At 42.0% G+C, this 18,155-nt stretch overlaps 1 protein-coding gene across 2 annotated transcripts in view; it reads left to right on the top strand.

The window, feature by feature from the left end:
• ARHGAP26 (Rho GTPase activating protein 26) overlaps nt 1-18,155 on the top strand; it is a 518,529-nt gene that overhangs the window by 178,368 nt on the left and 322,006 nt on the right. The gene's annotated exons all lie outside the window — the stretch shown is intronic.

Raw genomic sequence — 18,155 nt, forward strand, 5'->3', positions numbered from 1 at the left:
CCCCCGCTTCACCGAGGCAATTGTAGCGCCCCGAGGACTCTTAGAGGAAGCACAGTCCAGTCTGACTTACTGAATACCTATCGATGCCTCCACAAAGTGCAGCGCAAAGTGTTACCTCAGATCCATTTTAACAGGTTAGATGATGATAAAAGTGTATACAGATGGTGCAGAACCTTTACTCATTGCCCTCTGGTTCAGCCTCCCATTGCCGTAGTTGGCTCACATCCCATTATAAGTAGGGGGATTACCCGGGCCCACGAAAGGAGTTAAGCCTGGTAATGTGATCCATGCTCCCATTTCAGAGATGCTGGTCTTTGCTGGGTGATGTAATCTTGTGGGTTTTCTGCATCTTGTGACATGAGAAACCCACGGAAAAACCTTGGGGGAAGTCCCTAGAGTCACAGTAGTCATCTTAATTTGCGGCCAAGGATCTCAACCCGAGTATTCAGCAAATCTCAAGGTTACAGAAGTCGTAAGAGTACGGTCTAACCATGTCCTACCAGTAAAAGATAAAGAGAATCCACATTGTCAGACGGCCAGTAATTGGACCAATAATGATCACTTATGAAGGCACTGTCAAAAGGGGGAAATATGTGCAAGGGACATGAGGCATGCATAGCCTCCATTGACTGTAGAACTCTGTGCATCAAGTGGGGTGTCCAGTATAGATGATTCCAGTTCATTTGTGTGTCTCTTTCTTAGCCTACCCTGGTTAGGTGGTCTGTATCGATTCATGTCATTTTCTACTGAGGTATTTTGTATCCAAACATGGAACTCAATACAGGCAACTAAGCATAAGCAAATAACTAGTGTTTGTATAACATTTAATAACACAGAGCAAGATTTAAAGAACTATTTAAAGATTTAGGTGCAGTTTGCTAAACTCTAGTTAATTAAACATTATTTAATCTTAATTCTTCTGCTGGGCTAAAATACAGGATACCCCTGATTTTCCCTGAATACTTTGTTACTGATAACTTTTGATAGCTCTCTCAAAAGCAGATACACATTTCTACCTTCGGGGCTTTGTGGGCACAATGGCTGCTTGATGTCATAGGCCTTTGGAAGCAGTTTCCTAAGTAGTCCTTCATATCTTTGCTATTGTCACCTACTGTTAGTTGTGTGTAAGGCACAGATTTAGCACATGACATCTCTTAACCCATTTATTCCTCTTAGTGCCTTACAAAGTAAATGTTATGATTCCATTTCACGGATGAGGAAACCGAAACTTTAAGGAGGTTAAATAACTTGCCCCAAGTTATACAGATTGTAAGTGGCTATATTACTAGGGTACAGGCTAGGTCGCTGTAACAGAGAGACTTCAAAGTGCAGTGGCTTAAATAAGATAGAGATTTATTTCTGTCTCAGAGTTCAGAAGTGAGCAGTCTGTGCCTAACAGGGTCATTGTGCTGAGACAGGCTGGAACCTGGGGCCCTTTGCTGCAGTGCTTGCACCTGGACACACCTCTTCTCGAGCAACAAAATACAAAGAAGCTATAAGGGACTGAAAATAACTGGGTGCATGCGCAGTTGGGGCAAATTCTGGACAAAAGATAAAAAGAGGCCAAAAACCTCATGGCCACTTTTGAAGAACCCAGAGCAAAAGCAGGGGGTCAGGAGCAAAAGCCCGGTACTGCGCATGCTGCCTGCACACAACACCACCTAAGGGGTGGACAAACCACCTGAGCTACCCCTCCAGCCTGACCCCTGGACACACCCCTACCCTCACCCCATATAAGGAGCAATCTCGACCCCCCTCAGGGACCTGTTACTTGTTCTCACTCCCCCTCACCTGCTGCAGCAGTGGACCCAATAAAGCCTTGCCTGAATTTCTTGTCTGGCCTCTAGTCAATTTCTGTTGACTGGGGAAGGCCAAGAACCCTGGTTGGTATCAGTGCCATCCTCAACTCATGGCTTTCCATGTTCCATACATTTCCATTTTCCAGGCAGATAATGGAGATGAGAGCATCTGGGAGCCAGAAGATGCACACCTCACTTCTGTTGGCCCCCAAATAATTACATGGCCACATATATCTACCAAGAAGGATGGGAAAAGTAGGTTGAACATAGGCAGCCATGGGCCCAGCCGGTGCCCAGGGGATCTTATCACTTCAAGGAGGAAGAACAGAAACTGTGGGGTGCCTCACAGTTTCCACCACAGTGGCAAAGCTAGAATTAGAACCCATATCTAGCCCTAAATGTCTTTGGTTTTCATCTTTAATAGAGGTAAAATGCCAAATTGCCTTCTAAGAGTCCTCGCTCAGTACATTCTTAACAGTACTTTCTCTGACTCTCTTGAATGTTTCTTCAACTCGTAGGGGAGGAAATACCCAGGAAGAAAAATCCTGTCAGGGCAGATACTATTCTTCGTATGAGTGAAAAACCCACTTGTGTGTGTGTGTGTGTGTGTGTGTGTGTGTGTGTGTGTGTGTGTGTGTGTGTGTGTGTGTGTGTGTGTGTGTGTGTGTGTGTGCTCTCTCATGTGTGTGTGTGTGTGTGTGTGTGTTCGTGTGTGTGTGTGTGTGTGTGTGTGTGTGTGTTCCCTCGGTTAGCTGGAGTTCTAAAACTGCTCCACTCACTGCATTTTAAGCCTCCCCACCGCCCTCTCCCACCACTTGATATTTGCTCTCTGTCTGCCTATGCTTGGTTTTCTTACTTAACCACCTTAGTTTTCCTGTAGATTAACATCTGGCCTCTGCAGATGGAAAGTGTGCTGTTGAGATAGACATCTCCTTGCTCCAGAATGTGCACATTAAAACAAGTTTAAGCACAAATAATTGTTTTCTAAACATAATATAAATTTATTTCCTCTCAGCAGCATAGAGTTTGCATTGAAAACCACACCTCCGTGTGCTTTTAAGTTTCCTAAAGAGAGAGAGAAATACAGAAATGTGATGACAGTATAATTGGCAGGAACATTAGGCCTAATTTTGTCTCCCATTGCTGAGAGCCTCTAGGGAGCATTACCGGAGACATATACCCAGTAGACAATTAGCAGCTCCGGCTTTAATCACCATCTCCCTAATTAGTTAAAGCTGTCCCCTTGGGAGTTTTGGCTTTGGTGAGGGAGCAGAAACCTCTTTCTCTAGCTGATCTTAGAGTATTTCCCTTACTTCAGGGAGGTGTTAATGGCAGCACCTATCTTTTGTTTTTATACTTACAGCTCGGTTGTTCTGTGATTGATTATTCAGTGTTGGATATTTTATTTATTTATTTTTTTGGAGCCGTTGGTAATCTTGGTTTCCACCCTTTTTGTTCTTGCGTTGTTCAATAACACCTCAGGATGGTTGGTTGGAAAAAAAACCGTAAATGACCCCGAATCAGTTGATTTTACAATGTTTTAGTTAATTGTTAAATAAATTACAGTTTTTAGCACCCAGTGACATTCTAGTCTAAAGAAAAGTCAAATGTCTTTATATTATTGATGGATATGTAATGGAGGAAGAAATTAGAGTTGTGTTTCTATAATGAGCATTATGGTTTTGATCCATGTGATGAATTCGAATTCAAATGAAGGAAACCCAATTCAAATTTGTCTGAGAAAAAGCTGGAATCATTGGCTTACATAACTGAAAAATATTGGGGTATAGTAGTTCTGGCCCATCTGAATCCAGGGGCTTCCATAATATTTGGAGTCGGTTTCTTCTTTTGTATTGGCTTCATTTCCAAGAGGTTCTTTCTATGTAGTGGTGATATGCTTCCTAACTGTTCCAGGCTTACATCTTATTATCAAGAACAGGAGCCAGGAAATTTTTTCTGTAATGGGCCAGAGAGTAAGTAGTTTAAGCTTTGGGGGCTGCATAGACACTATGGCAGCTATTCAGCTTTGCTCTTGTAGCTCAAAAGCAACCGTAGACAATATGTAAATGAATGAGTGTGGCTGCATTTCAATAAAACTTTATTTATAAAAACCGGTAGAAGGCCAAATTTCAGTCATGGCCTGATATCCCTGGTCTCTAAGTATAGTAGAAAGAGAGCTTTGCCTAATAATTCCAAAGAAGTCCCATATTTGAATTTTAGTGGACTAAATACTTCGACTAGAGGATGGGATAGGTGAATTGACCAGATGTGACTCACCCGCCCACTGCACTAGAGCTGTATAAACGGTGGAGGAAGGTTGGCTTCCCCTGAGGAGAAATCAAAGTATTCTTATGTGAGGAAGGGCAGTAGACATGAGGTAGGCAAAAATGACACGGTTTCTCCCAGCTCTGTTATCTATACTCCATTAAATTTTCAGTTCAGAAAGCTTGTTCTTTGATACTTGGCCAGGAGTGAAAACCACAAGTTTACCCTGAACATCATACTTCATGGTGAAAGGCTAGATGCTTTCTCCCTAAGAATGGGAACCAGGCAAAGATGTCCACTCTTACCACTCTTATTCAGCATGGTACTTGAAGTCCTAGCTAGTGCAGTAGGGTAAGAAAAGAAAAAAGGCCTACAGATGTTGAAATGATTCTGCTGGATTTTCTTCACTTTCTACTAAATCTGGGTTGACAAGCTATAGAGTCATCATTCCAGCCACATAAGCTTTCATTTTAATATTCTGTGGCCACTGTCTCAGGCTTGAGAATAGACTTTCCATATTAAATGGGACACAGAACCTTAGTTCAAGCTGCATAAATACTGCAACCAGGAGAAATTTTAGAGACAGCAAATTTCCGTTCTCTCGGCTCCTTATAACTGAAGTTCTCTCCTTTTCTCTTTGTATATTGCTCATAGCATGTTCACTAAATTAAACAAGCAGATTAGAATCAGTACCGGTCTGCCGTCATTACCAACACGTATACACCCAACCTGATGTATTTTTTATTCTCTCTCCCCCATATGGAAAGACGACTCAGCATGTCAGTGGGACTAATAGGGTAACCTGGAGTCTCAGAACCTGGACCACTCTAATCTTTAAACTGTGTTCCCATATATTCCCGCAGCTGTGATGAGTGGTATGTGTCTGGAAGTGCTTCTCACCTCCTCATTTTAGAGATATTAGTCTTCCTTCACACCCAAAGATTCTTTAGTAAAATTAAATATTTCTCCACTTTGAGCCAGTACTTGAATCTCTTTTGACATCCAGAAAGTTAGAAAGTTGGCAGGTGCCTGAATTATGTGGAATTAAATTAAGAGGGAAGAAACAGGTGGTGTAGCATCAAAGATTGTGTGTAAATACATATATTCGTTTGAAGCTATGAAATTGCCACTTTTCTAAGTCAAAAATGGCCAGATATTGGCGAATTCATATGGCTCAACCTCCTAACTGTGCAGCAGAATGAAGCCCACAGCCAGGCCAGTATCACGCCCTTATTTATATAAGCGGGAACACTACCTAAAAAGGCCAGTCAGTGGTTGATCTTGGGTCAGTTATCCAGGTCTCCTAGCTTCCAGCTCTGTGCTCTCTTTACTACAACCTATGCACTTCTGAATTATTAGGAAGTCATAGTTGAATGGCATCTACCCATCCTTTTTAAGTGGAGCTCCTCTGTTGTGGCCGCTGCTATGGGAGAAGGGAAAAACGGAGAGACTAAGGAAAAACCACTCCACTAGCAAGTGGACAAGACAGCATGGCTTCCTACTGCTCACCTCCATTTTAAAGAAATCTTCCATTTTAGTCCTTGTGGACTTTGAGACCGAACAAAGTGTGCCCTTCTCTCAACCTTTCTCTGCTAAGCCCAAGTTCCAGTCCGTGAGTTCTTAAAGAACTCATAGAATAAATGGGCAGTTGCATTGCATCTTACAGTCTGCACCTGATATCCAAAAGAGTGAGCTGTTTTTTAAAGGAAAAAATAAGATTGATGACTGTTCACATGAGATCCCATGGTCAGAGGCAGAATGTCATGGTGGTTAAGAATGTGGGCTCAGGCAGCCTGGCTTTAAATCCCTATTCACCACTAATAGCTCTCTAACACTGGAAAATGACCTAGTCCCTCTGAGCATGTTTCTTTGCCTACAAAATGGTGATAATAATAGTATCTTTCTATAAGATTGTTTTGTAAGGACCAACCTGTAGGTATAGTGCTTAGCACAAGGCCTCTACATGGTGAAGTGCTCTTTAAAAGTTAGTTCTTACTATTATCTCTTTGGAGACCTGGATTCTCTTTCTAGCTTCGTTTCTAAATTACTTGGCTCATTTAAGCACAGAGTTTACTTACCCACCTTGCCCGGGCTCGCCAAAGTGCAGGGCAGGAACTGCTTTCCCGAGTATGGAAAATGTAATTTCATTTAGCAGTCAGTCTGAACTTTCAGGCTATGAGTTGGACAGGCATGAAGTAATCTTTAGCCTCATTTGCTACGATGCGGCCCAGGCCTGGTAATTTGTAATCCCACTTGTATGCCAGGCTCAGCTCATTACTCTACTGCTGATGCTTACATTTTCCTTTCTTAGTAAAATAAGCAATCAAAGGAGTATGGATAGTTAGGAAGGTGTGGGTGGAATTGCTAAGCTCCTGTGTGGTGATGCAGGTCTCACTTCTTTCTGAGTAGAAGGGTGGTTTGGAAGCATACTTCCGCCCATTTTGTGAAGGCTCTCTTTGTAATGTCACAATAGAGTGAACTGATGAAGTGTGTGAAAGCAAGGTTCCTAATTTACTTTCCATTTCCCCACCTCCCACCCCCACTCAGCCCCAAGCTGCTGGGAAATTGGATTATACCTCCATGTTACTTGTTTGTGTTTCTTTTTCTCTTACTGAGTTAAGAAGCTGGTTGCAAGCTTCATCTTTGAATCATGTGAGTGTTTTTATATAGCTAGAATTCATAACAGTACATATACTGTCACACCAGTGTGCTCAAGTCTTAAAAGAAATTTAATAATATTCACATCTTTCCTTGTTCCCTTTGGTTAGATGTCCTTTAGAAGAACAGTTTCTCATGAAAATCATAGAATAGTTAATTGAGGGGCCGGCCTGAGCTACAAGTTGGGAGATAAGAGGAGGAGGTTAGGTGAAATTGTTTTGTGATGGAGAGTTGACGAAACTCTTCTAAGAAATGGAAATGTTGATGGCCAGAAGATTTTTGAACCTTACACTTTAATAACACACTGGTGGTGCTTACTCGGGTCCTAAGCATTCTTCTTTTAGCATTTAGCAAACATTTATAGATTGTCCACCAATTACCTTGATGAACAATGAGGATACCAAGATGAGGAAGGGCCACATTCATAGAAATTTCATTTGTTTGCTGCAGTTTCCCCATTGCCGAGCACAGCGGCTGGCCCAGCGTAAGCACTCAGCAAATACTTGTTGAAAAACTAGAGTCAAAACTAAGGGGAGGGGTTGAGGATGACTGAGGTTATTTTCCCTCGCGAACCATGTTGCTTCCGTTACTTGAGACTGTGTGGGTAGATTTGAAGTTATTTGAATTCCTTGATTGTATAGTTCATTTAGATACATATCCACTTACTTGTACCAGAATTTAGCTGAGTGACCATTAATCATTTTTTGTGCCATGCATGCATCTGGCAGTCAGGTAAAGCCTCTAGATCCTTTATCAGAGTAATTTTTAAAAATTTTATTTATTGTTTTGCGGTATGCGGGCCTCTCACTGTTGTGGCCTCTCCCGTTGCGGAGCACAGGCTCCGGACGCGCAGGCCCAGTGGCCATGGCTCACGGGCCCAGCCGCTCCACGGCATGTGGGATCCTCCCGGACTGGGGCACGAACCCGTGTCCCCTGCATCGGCAGGCGGACTCTCAACCACTGCACCACCAGGGAAGCCCCTTTCCTCCATTTTTGTGGCCTAGGCTAACTACTGCTTGACCTTCTCTGAAGAGGTTGGCATAGGCGAGGCTGTAACTCTGAAGGCTTCTGTCGCCAGTTAGTTTTTCATTTGTGTCAGAATTAAGGCCAAATTAAAAGTTCCCTATTTTGTTTCCTCCATCTGCAAGATGATGTTTTTGCAAGTCAAGAATTTATCAGAGGCTGTACATATGTGTGTGTGTGTGTGTGTGTGTTTGTGTATTAGCTTGTTTTTTTTAACTTTTCATTTTAACATTGTTTCAGACTTATAAAAATGTCACAGAAATAGTACAAAGAATTCCAGAGTACCCTTTACACAGGTATCCCAAATGTTACATCTTTCGTAACCACAGTATAATTATCAAACCAGGAAATTAACATTGATGCAATATTATTATCTGTTTTACAGATCTCAAATTTTGCCAGTTGTCCCACTAAAATATTTTTTTCTAATCCAGGTTTCCACTCTATCACATCTCCTTAGTTTCATTTAACCTGGAACAGTTTAGAGGTTTGGCTTTTTAAAGGAACATTACCATCAGCAGACGTCCAGAGGTATGGTCTTAATAGACATTCCATAGCGGGACCCCCTGCATCTCACAGCAGCACCAATTACTGTTGGCCTTCTTTCAGATATCATGGCAGGGATTCATGGGAGTGGACATTATGGTTGGAGTAGTTTCCATTTTTTTTTTCTTCTGCAGGAAAGGCAGTCGATAAAAGAGAGGTTTTTTTTTTTTGAATGACTTTGTTCATTTGAAGAATGATTGAACTGTTCTTAGGTCTATTTCTGCAGCCTTCTCTTATACCCTAAAAGCCAGAAAGTGGTCATATTTCCTAGTGATTTAAGTCAAGGGTGGTATTTTTTTAGAAATATATGGACGGAAGAAGGGTTTGGAGGCATTTTGAATATTAGGAGGTCTGTGAGTTAGGTTGTGGTGAGGTGTGGAACAAGATAAGCATTTTTTGTGAGATTATCTTTGGGTTTGCTGAATCGGGCTCCAATGTGGTCAAGTTAGGAAGGCTCATGATACCATTGTGACTGCATTCTTTTTAGGTGTGTTCCCCAAAATCCTGGCCCACCATCCTGGAAGAAAACACCAGAATAAGTAAACAAATCCGAAAAGCAAAGCCATTTTTCTAATATGGTTTTAAAAATCTTTCCTTTTGGTCATTGGGAAAATAGCACAGACGTGTGGTCTAGTGGTTACAGCCAAAGGCCGAGCAGAAGGAGAGTGGCCCCGGCCAGGCCCCAGCCAGCTGCCATGGCTCCTGCGTGCTGTGTGGTCTTGACCCAATGCCCAGAAAAGCAAGCTTCCCCCCATCTTTACCTCTATTTTTAAAGGCAAAAAGGGAAGAGGGTGAGGGGAACCAGAAGCTGAGCTAAGATTCCTCAGATTAGAATTAATCATTGCTAATTAGTTTTGCTTTTACCATAAATCTTAAGAGAGCTTTACTTCCGCCAGACTAAGGAAATCATCAACATTCTTGGCGTAAACGGACGTGGAGTTTTTGGTTTTGTCTTTTTATTTGTGGGGAGGGGATGCTTAGTGTTGAAATATGTTGGAGTACTTTTAAACTTTCCCTCTTGGAACTACTTTGCAGAAATGAATGCCATATTTCTCCTAGTGGTTGTTGGCTCTGCCAGACATCTGGATGGATTATGATACCTGGCTTTGGCAGTTTCTCCACCTAGTTCATACCTCTGTGTGTTGTCATCTCAGGAGGATGTTGACTTACTTATGGCAGAGAGCGATTATAGTCTTTCTGTCTTTAATATTATTTACCTATAGTGCTTAGTGGTTGGAGTGCATAATAAGCACTCATGACTCATTGAATTAACTTGGGGGCAGTGAGTTGAGTTGGGTTCTGTTATATACGCTACAGTTGAATTCATTTGTTGAATGTCTTGGGTTCTGGTCACTATTGGGCCACTCTAAATAGAAATCCGTGAAGGCAAGGATCTTGGTGTTCTTGTTCTTCCCTATATCTCTAGTACTAGAATAGCCCCAGGCCAAATATCACTGAGCATATTGATTGAGAATCCATGTTAAATAAATATTTTTTGAATGAGTGAATGAATGAAGAAAAGAATACCCAGGAGTGTGTTTCTCTTTTTAGCCACAGCCTTTGAATTTAACTACATTTACTTCCGCGCTGCTCAGGATTTCTTCTCCATTTCTTAGTGATTGTTGGTATGTGGCAGAAGTCAGTGTCCTGGATCAGAGAAAGTCTCATGTTAGAAGGTTTCTTAGAGAACAAAGATCTGGAATTGGTTGAGAGATTTGTAATATTCTAACTGTTGTATACTGTCTGTAGCACTAACGATAGAGTTAGGATTCATATGTGTATCTATCTATATACAGATAGATAGATACACACACATATGTATATATAATATTAGTATATCCATGTACTTGTGTGTGTATTGTGTGTGTGTGTGTGTGTGTGTGTGTGTGTGTGTGTGTATCTTCTTGCTGCTGGCTTTCCTTTAATTTATGAAAAATGCATAATTGTGCTCAGAGCTATGTTTTTTAGTGGTCAGGTTGCCATATGCTGTAGGAGAACCTGTGACCACTAGCATCCTTGTGGCCATGCTGAAGAAGTCAAGAGCGATAGGTTAGGGCTGACCTTCGCCTTCCATTTCCTGAGATGATTTCTTTACTTTGGCCCTTTATTTATAACGTAAAAAATATATACCCTAAGAAAAAGTGTGTGCGTGCGTGTGTATACACACATGCACGTGCGTGCATGCATAAACATACCTGCAATGATAAGGTACAGTAGAGAAGTTGGCAATAGTCATTTATTGTAATTCCACAAATGGGTTTCACTGTGTATGCAAGTGGATTCCTATTGTCCTAGTTCACTTTACTGGTAGGAGGAAAAGTGTTTAATGCATGGGTTTTGGAGTCAGCCAATCTGAATTAGAATCCTGATTCTACCATGGACCCTTGAACAACTTGCCTAACATCTCTGAACCTCAGTTTACCCAGCTGTAAACTGGGGAGAGTAATAGTACTTAATGAGACTCGAGGAGATAACACCCTGTTTCACATCAACTCTATACAAATTAGCTGTCCACTTAAAAGTGAATTCTAGAGACTTTTAGATTTTATATATGCCTGCACATAGATTACATCATTGTCTAGAGACTTGCAAGATCTATCCTGACTGTAGACTGACTGCCTTTTGGGTTAGTTATAGTCAGTGGAACTATAATGATTTATAAAAACCTAAGTATGATGTGCTTATTTTTATTTATTTTTTGGAGCAGAGTTTGGAATAGGATATAAAGCAAGAAAGCAAAAATAGTAATGCTAAAAAGCAAACAAACAAACAAAAAACCTTGGGGCTAAAAATGTGATTCTCAAGTTGTCAGGCCAGTTTTGTTCATTTATGTCAACATGGCGACAGTACATTAAGCAAGCACGGAAATGTCCTGAGGTTTAATTTCCAGATACCATTGAAGTATCTTGGCAGACAGAATGATGGGGCTACTTAGGGTGTACTACTGTCCAGTCTTTTTGGCAAAGGGCTCAGAGGCCTAGTGATTAATACTTTCCTCCGTGTGAGCGGGCTCAGGACCAGAGCCGTTATCACTCTCACCATAAACGGAATGTTTGCTATTTCTTTGGGTAGGTGTATTAGTCAGTATTCTTACTGGGTTGAAGACTGTTCAGTAGATTGTTCTAAACTCCATCCACCATGTAGTTGACTTGGTCTGTGTACTCATCACAATCCACAGAGGATTGGTACAAGCAGAGGAATTAGACACAGAAGGCAAGTTTGAAGTGTGAGGAGGTAGCTAGAACTTGAGTCACTTGCACTGATGTGGTGAACAGGGATGCTAACTCTGGGATCTGAGGATGGACTAGAGGAGGGGTGTAACAGTAATGTCTGTGAATCCTCTGAAGTGGCATGCAAGATGTCTGTATGTGGTGTGCTAAGGAAAAACGCTTATAGCGTTTCTTAGTTTGTCAGGGGGCACTGTGGTCCACTGCCACCTGGTCATTTCATATGGACCTGGTTGTTTCATGAGGATAAATATTTGGGGGAGGGCTCTCTCTCTTTTTTATTTTTTTCTTTTTGTTGTTGTTTTTTTTTTTTTGCTGCACTGCACGGCTTGTGGGATCTTAGTTCCTTGACCAGGGATTGAACCTGGGCCCATGGCAGTGGAAGTGCTGAGTGTTAACCACTGGACTGCCAGGGAAGTCCCAGCTCTCTCTTCTTAATACCCAGTGAAGGAATGGCATATTGTTTGGTCTGGGTCCATGAAGGAGACTTTGGAAGGCTTTACTGCTAAGTGCATTTGTCTACTGTCTGCTTGCATTTTGAGCTTGCCCAGAGATAAAATATAACCACATTTCTATTATAGATGAGTTATACAAAGGGCAAACTTTGAAGAGTGAGTGAGTGTGTGTTTGTGTGCAAGAGAAACAAAGAGGGAGGGAGGGTGACAGGCAGAGAACCGGAGGCAGAGGGAGAGAGGGTACACACATGCATTGGGGGGTAGTTTTCAGTCACACCATTGGGCTTCTATGTTAGGTTGATACCGATATTTACCTCATTTTGGTTAGTGCTTGTATTTTCCTTTTTGTGGCTGCCACAATTAACAATTATACTCAGGCTAGTGGTGTGATTCTTTTAAATTTTTGAATAGCTTGAAAAAGTTTTGCTTGCAAGAAAAGTAGAATCACTATTGCATTTTCTTTTTCCTGAACAGCTCTATTCCTTTCAGTTTCTATTCCCAGTTCAGAGAAGAAATCCTTAAGGTGATTCTTTCTTTTCTGCATGTTATTTCTTATTTGGTTGCATTGTTCTTTTCAAAGTGTTGTGTTTCTGGCATTGACAGCCAGTCTGAGTTATTGACCAAGGAAGTCAACTTCATGATTGTAAGGTCTGCGAATCTGCCCTTGTTTTAGTTCAACTTATCCTAGGCCTAGTTACGATAGAGATCCCATTGGCACTTGGCAGTTACTGTGCTTGCTTGTGTGTGTTTATTAAGATGGTAGTAGCCAGATGGCACGGAGAGGAGGATGTAGCTTTTAACACCTTGCCCCAGCCAGTGCACTGAAGTTGTGCTGTGGTGTAACTTGATAAACTGAGCACCCCGTACCACCTAGGATGTCCCTCCCCACTGTCACTCCTCTCCTTCATTGACACATGAGAGGATGTAAGCTGCTCTTCAACATTTTGAGCTTCTGGAGTTCACGTCAGTGAACATGTATTGGGTATAAAGTATGTACAGCCACTATGTAGGCATTGAGAGAATTAATTAACAAGCCAACAGATTAGACACCTGCCCTTGTAGACACCTGCCATAAATAGTTCCCTTTTCCCATCTCTTGTCATACCTTTTTCCAGTCCTGTGCACTACAGTGGCTAGTTGTTTTAAACTTAACAACTTTTTTTGTTTTTAAAACCTCCACGCAAGAGAGTCTCTGTGCACCAAATGTTTATAGATGTGGTGTTTCATAGCTTCAGAGCCTCATTTCCCATAAATTGGGAGCTTTTGCCAGCCTATTTCAAGCACCTGCTGGTTGCACCACCTCCATCCTCTCTAACTGGCTGGCCCTTCAAGTCCTGACCCTGGGGGACACTGTCTGTGTCCTGCTAGTTCAGTATTTCAGGACTTGCCAAAATTGAGGCAGCCTGTCTTATATGGACAGGACTGTCCTTTAATTCTCTTTTTATTTTTTGTGAGGTGGGACTTATGATGGAGTACCAGTTGACAAGAGACCAGCCAAAAGAGTTTTGCTGTAAGGTGCTGTGACTAGGTATTCCCTCTGCCTGAAGGTGAGCTTCAACTGTCCACCTGGGATGGGGCTACAGAGCTGTCTCAGTTTGGTACAAGAGATTCCTGCAGAACCTTCGGACCACTGAGGGGCATGTTTCCACCTATCCTTTTACAGATGGTACAAGGCCAGCAAGTGTCTAAACAAAGGGGCTTTTACAAGGGATTTGCGAACACTACGTGTTCTAGTTCTGCAGCCCATCTTTGGGAAAGGCCATCTAGACTTTGGGGTGGTTATTACAGACTACCAGACGGTAGTCAAGATCTGTTAATTGCACTCTTCCTAGGAAGTAGAAGAATGTTATGCCCCATAAATGGGATTTTTTTCTGAGGACTTATTATAATGTTCACCAATTTAGAGCTCAGATCAGGCTATGCGTTTTTTCCTCTGCTCCTGATATCAGAGTCCCTACATCCACCTTCTTGGCTTCTGGTAGGGTCCCTTTGTTCTTATAATTGAAAATTCACAAGGATACCTCTCCTCTGTGTTATAATGTGTTTTCTGACAAGTTGATGAATTACCCTCTGTGCAACCTCAGCCCTTCTGGAGTCATTCATTTGGGCCTGTTTTCTCCCTAGGTCTCTTTTCTTTCTGTCCTAAAAACACTCAGCTTCCTTGTTAGTTCAGCCTACCAGCTACCCTTTGGGATCTCTGTATCCTCCCTCTTAGGAGCTTGTCAGGTCTTCCTGCCTAGATCAGTAACTTTTTCCAATAGCCCAGTATCTGGGATGTAGTCCACTCAGGATACATTGAGAAAGTGCTTGAAACTTGACTCGTATCCAGTGGTGATAGGACATCAGCTCAGTTGTGTTTCAGGTGTTTTGATGCCCACCCTGTGTCCTCATGGGGACACTGAAGTATCCGTCTTAGGCTTTTTGGTTTTTTATTGTTTGTTTAGGAACATGCAATTTGCCAGTTTACTGATATATTTGATACAGGGCTAATTCCTATATAGCTTAAATGACATCAATTCAGAGGCACACTATCAGTTTAATAATCACTTTCGGCGAGCCAGAAGGAAGGAAACATTTTATTAAATATAAACAAGGATTATGAGATGCATTCCAATTTCAGGGAAAAAAAGTGTCTAGAATTGAGGAAATATGGTCTATATATAAACTCCTAGTGATGTACTGGGATTGGCCTGGAGGAAAATTATGTAGACAGGAGGTATTGGAACAGGGGAGGGAGATGAGAGACTGTTTTAAAAATCCAGTGGATACTGTGGACTATGTGAAAAATGAATATATCCAAATAAGAAGTTTCGGCATAATATTAACGGGCGTTTATGGATCCTCTGCAAACGCCCAGGTTCAAATCTCCAGCATCACACATTGTAGAATAGCATGTCCTCGTTTGACCCTGTTGGGGAAGCTGTCCAAGGAATGACTGAAGAAGACATCTTGCAATGTTTTGTGTCAGGAACCTTGTTTAGGTTAGTAACGCTAAACACTCTGTAGGCCTCTAAAAGGGAGAGTGGAAGTAGATGATGACCGGTTCCAGATGTTAGTGTCCTCGAAGCCTGTCTCTCTGGCCAGGACATGTCTCAGGCTGTCCCCGTGCACCATGCAGCATACTCAGAGTGAATCCTAGTAAAGCTTGCTGCTTCCTTGGCTTGGCTCACTCGGAATGCCAGAATCCTGGCTTTGGCAAGGAGTGGAATCCAGCCAGCCCAGTTATTTCTTTAGAACAGTCTCTGGAGGGCTTCTTGTACTTATTACTTTAGAAGACAACTGAGGATTAGTTGGGAATGCTTAAACCCACACTGCATAATGAAGCTAGGCACGGCTTTAGGCATAATTATGCGGGTAGGAGTATTTGTCTGTGTTTTCATTATGTGAGTCCCTGAAGTTAGGAGCTTACCTATGGAAGCCGAGGTTACGATTCATTGAAAACATTAACTGATGACAGACCAGTAAAAAAATTAGTCACAGCTTAACCCATTGTCCTCCTCCCTTCATACTTTTGTTTGTTGTGAGACATCTTGTCTGGGTCCTGGTCTCACTCTGAATGGCAGATAAAATATTCAAAAGCAGGACACAGGGAAATTGTAAATCTCACAAAAGCTTCAGGATTTTATGAAGTCCACGGAAGTGGTATTGAGTCATATTGAGTGGTATTGAGACCTTTTTGAGTGTCCCAGGGGACATGGGTTCAAGCCCTGGTCTGGGAAGATCCCGCATGGCGCAGAGCAGCTAAGCCCGTGAGCCACAACTACTGAGCCCGTGTGCCACAACTACTGAAGCCTGTGCGCCTAGAGCCTGTGCTCCGCAACAAGAGAAGCCACTGCAATGAGAGGCCCACGCACCACAGTGAAGAGTAGCCCCCGCTCGTTGCAACTAGAGAAAGCCCACGCACAGCAATGAAGACCCAACTCACCCAAAAATAAAATAAATAAAAAGTAAAAAAACAAAGTAAAATACAACTTTGTCATGAATGTAAAAGCTAATAAATCTGGGATTTTCTAAAAACTTCTTTAAAAAAAAAGTTAAATCTTATATAAAGGAAGCTTATTTTGATTATTTGTTATTTCATTTTTCTAGATAAAGTCCTCATCAACCCCCTCACCCCCACCTAAGTCCCCCATTTGATCATAAAATGTTGGTTCCCCATGTTAGGGATATTCACCTTGTGGCTTTGATTTTGTACCAATTATCCTGTGATAACGAGGACCTCCTTCTGATATATGCACACAATGCACGCAGACAGGCAGGTCCTCCTCACTAAGAAGGGTCTCTTTTCTGGTTTGATCTAGATTTCTGTGCTGCCCTGTTCTTATTCCCTGCTGCCCTGTATTGGGAAGTATCTTCTTTTATTGCAGCGCACCCTGCTTTTTATAGGAAGTCCTCCAGCACTCTTACGTGACAACTCAAGAGTTCAGCTTGAAGTGCAGAGAATTTAGCAATTGAACTGCTTAGGAGACTTGTGCTTATCTAAACACAGCAAAACCTCTCTCTCTCTCTCTCTCTCTCTCTCTCTGTGTGTGTGTGTGTCTTCTCCCCACAATAATTCCTCCCACTTTCACACATTATCTTTTCATTCGCACATGCTCAGGTTTCCAATGTGGAAAAGTACTTGAACTGCGACATAAGCTCTACACAGCTTTTCTAGAGAGATTTTTATTTCATAGTGTTTCAGTTCAGAATGACTTGCAACTTTAACGTGGCATGAGCACATTTGAAATTAGAGGGGAATATATGTAAGGGCCCTTCTCTCTCTGTTTGTTTTAAAATATGAATCAGTAGTGATAAATTCAAAGGATACGTATGAGAATTTGAACAGAGGCCCCCAAACATGTATGGTCATTTTTCATTCAGGGAACATTTTTTAGGCTTTAAGTTGTGTATTTAGATATCTATCTTCCCTCCCCCCAACCCCTAATTTGACATCCAGATTGTGTTTTAAATAAGTTTTAGGATTGTGTTGACTCAGCTTTTACACAAAGATGAGCTGTGTAGACTGCCTAAATATTTAGTTAACTATGATATTGAAAAGCCTCTGAGGTGCTCTTACAACCAGTGCTAAAAATAAATGCGGCAATCATATGTTGAATATATTTACAACAAGAAGTATTGCAGATTTTTGTTCTGCAACCTTCTTTAAATATTGTGACCCGAGACACAGGTACACTAGTACGCAGGAAAAGATGAGTATCATTTGAAAGTAAAATAATAGAGAAAAATGTGCCCGTTTGTTTTTAGTTCACTTTTCACTTTTCTCGTGTAATAAGGAATGATTCATCTCACAGAATGTCAGAGCTGGAGGAGACCCTAACAGTCAGCTTGAACATTTCCCTCATTTGTAGAAGAAAGGCCAAGAAGGAGAATGAATTCCATGCTGAATCCTGCAAGTACTTAGTGGCAGAGCCAGGACTAGACCCCAGGGCTGCTGGCTCCTAATTTTTATGTGCTTTTCATTATGCTGTGCTCTTACATGGACATTTGTAGGAATGGTATAGTGAGAGCTCATCTGTTTATTCATTTTATCATTATTTGGCAGACTGGATACCTGCTTCACCCAGTATATTAATTTTCTGTTGCTTTGTAACAAATCACCACCAACTGGGCTTAAAACAACTCCCATTTTATCAGTTCATAGATCTGAAGCCCAGAAATCCAGCATGGTGTGTCTGGGTTCTCTGCTCCAGCTGAAATCAAAGTGATGGCTGGATGTGTTCTCTGGATTCAGGGTCCTCTTCCAAACTCAACCCTGGGATGGGCGGAATTCAGTTTCTTGTGTTTGTAGGACTTGAGTCCACAATCCCCACATTGCCATCAGCTGGGGCCCACTCGAGCATCCAGAGGCAGCACCTCATTCCTCATCACGTGGCATCTTCCATTTTAAAGACATCAGCAGCATGTGGAATCCTTCCTGTACTTTGACTCTCTCTTTTTCTTTTGCTACCAGCCTGAGAGTACTCTCTGGTTTTAAGGGACTCGTGATTAGATTAAGCCCATCCAGATCATCTCTGTGTCTTAAGTTCAGCTGACTTGGGACTTTAATTGAGAAAACTCCGTCACAGTTGTACCTAGATTAGTGTTTTTTTTTTTTTTTTTCTTGCGTTATGTGGGCCTCTCACTGTTGTGGCCTCTCCCATTTGCGGAGCACAGGCTCCGGACGCGCAGGCCCAGCCCAG

The sequence above is a fragment of the Lipotes vexillifer genome, unplaced genomic scaffold (assembly GCF_000442215.2).
Source record: "Lipotes vexillifer unplaced genomic scaffold, Lipotes_vexillifer_v1.1 scaffold99, whole genome shotgun sequence".
Classification (NCBI taxonomy): domain Eukaryota; kingdom Metazoa; phylum Chordata; class Mammalia; order Artiodactyla; family Lipotidae; genus Lipotes; species Lipotes vexillifer.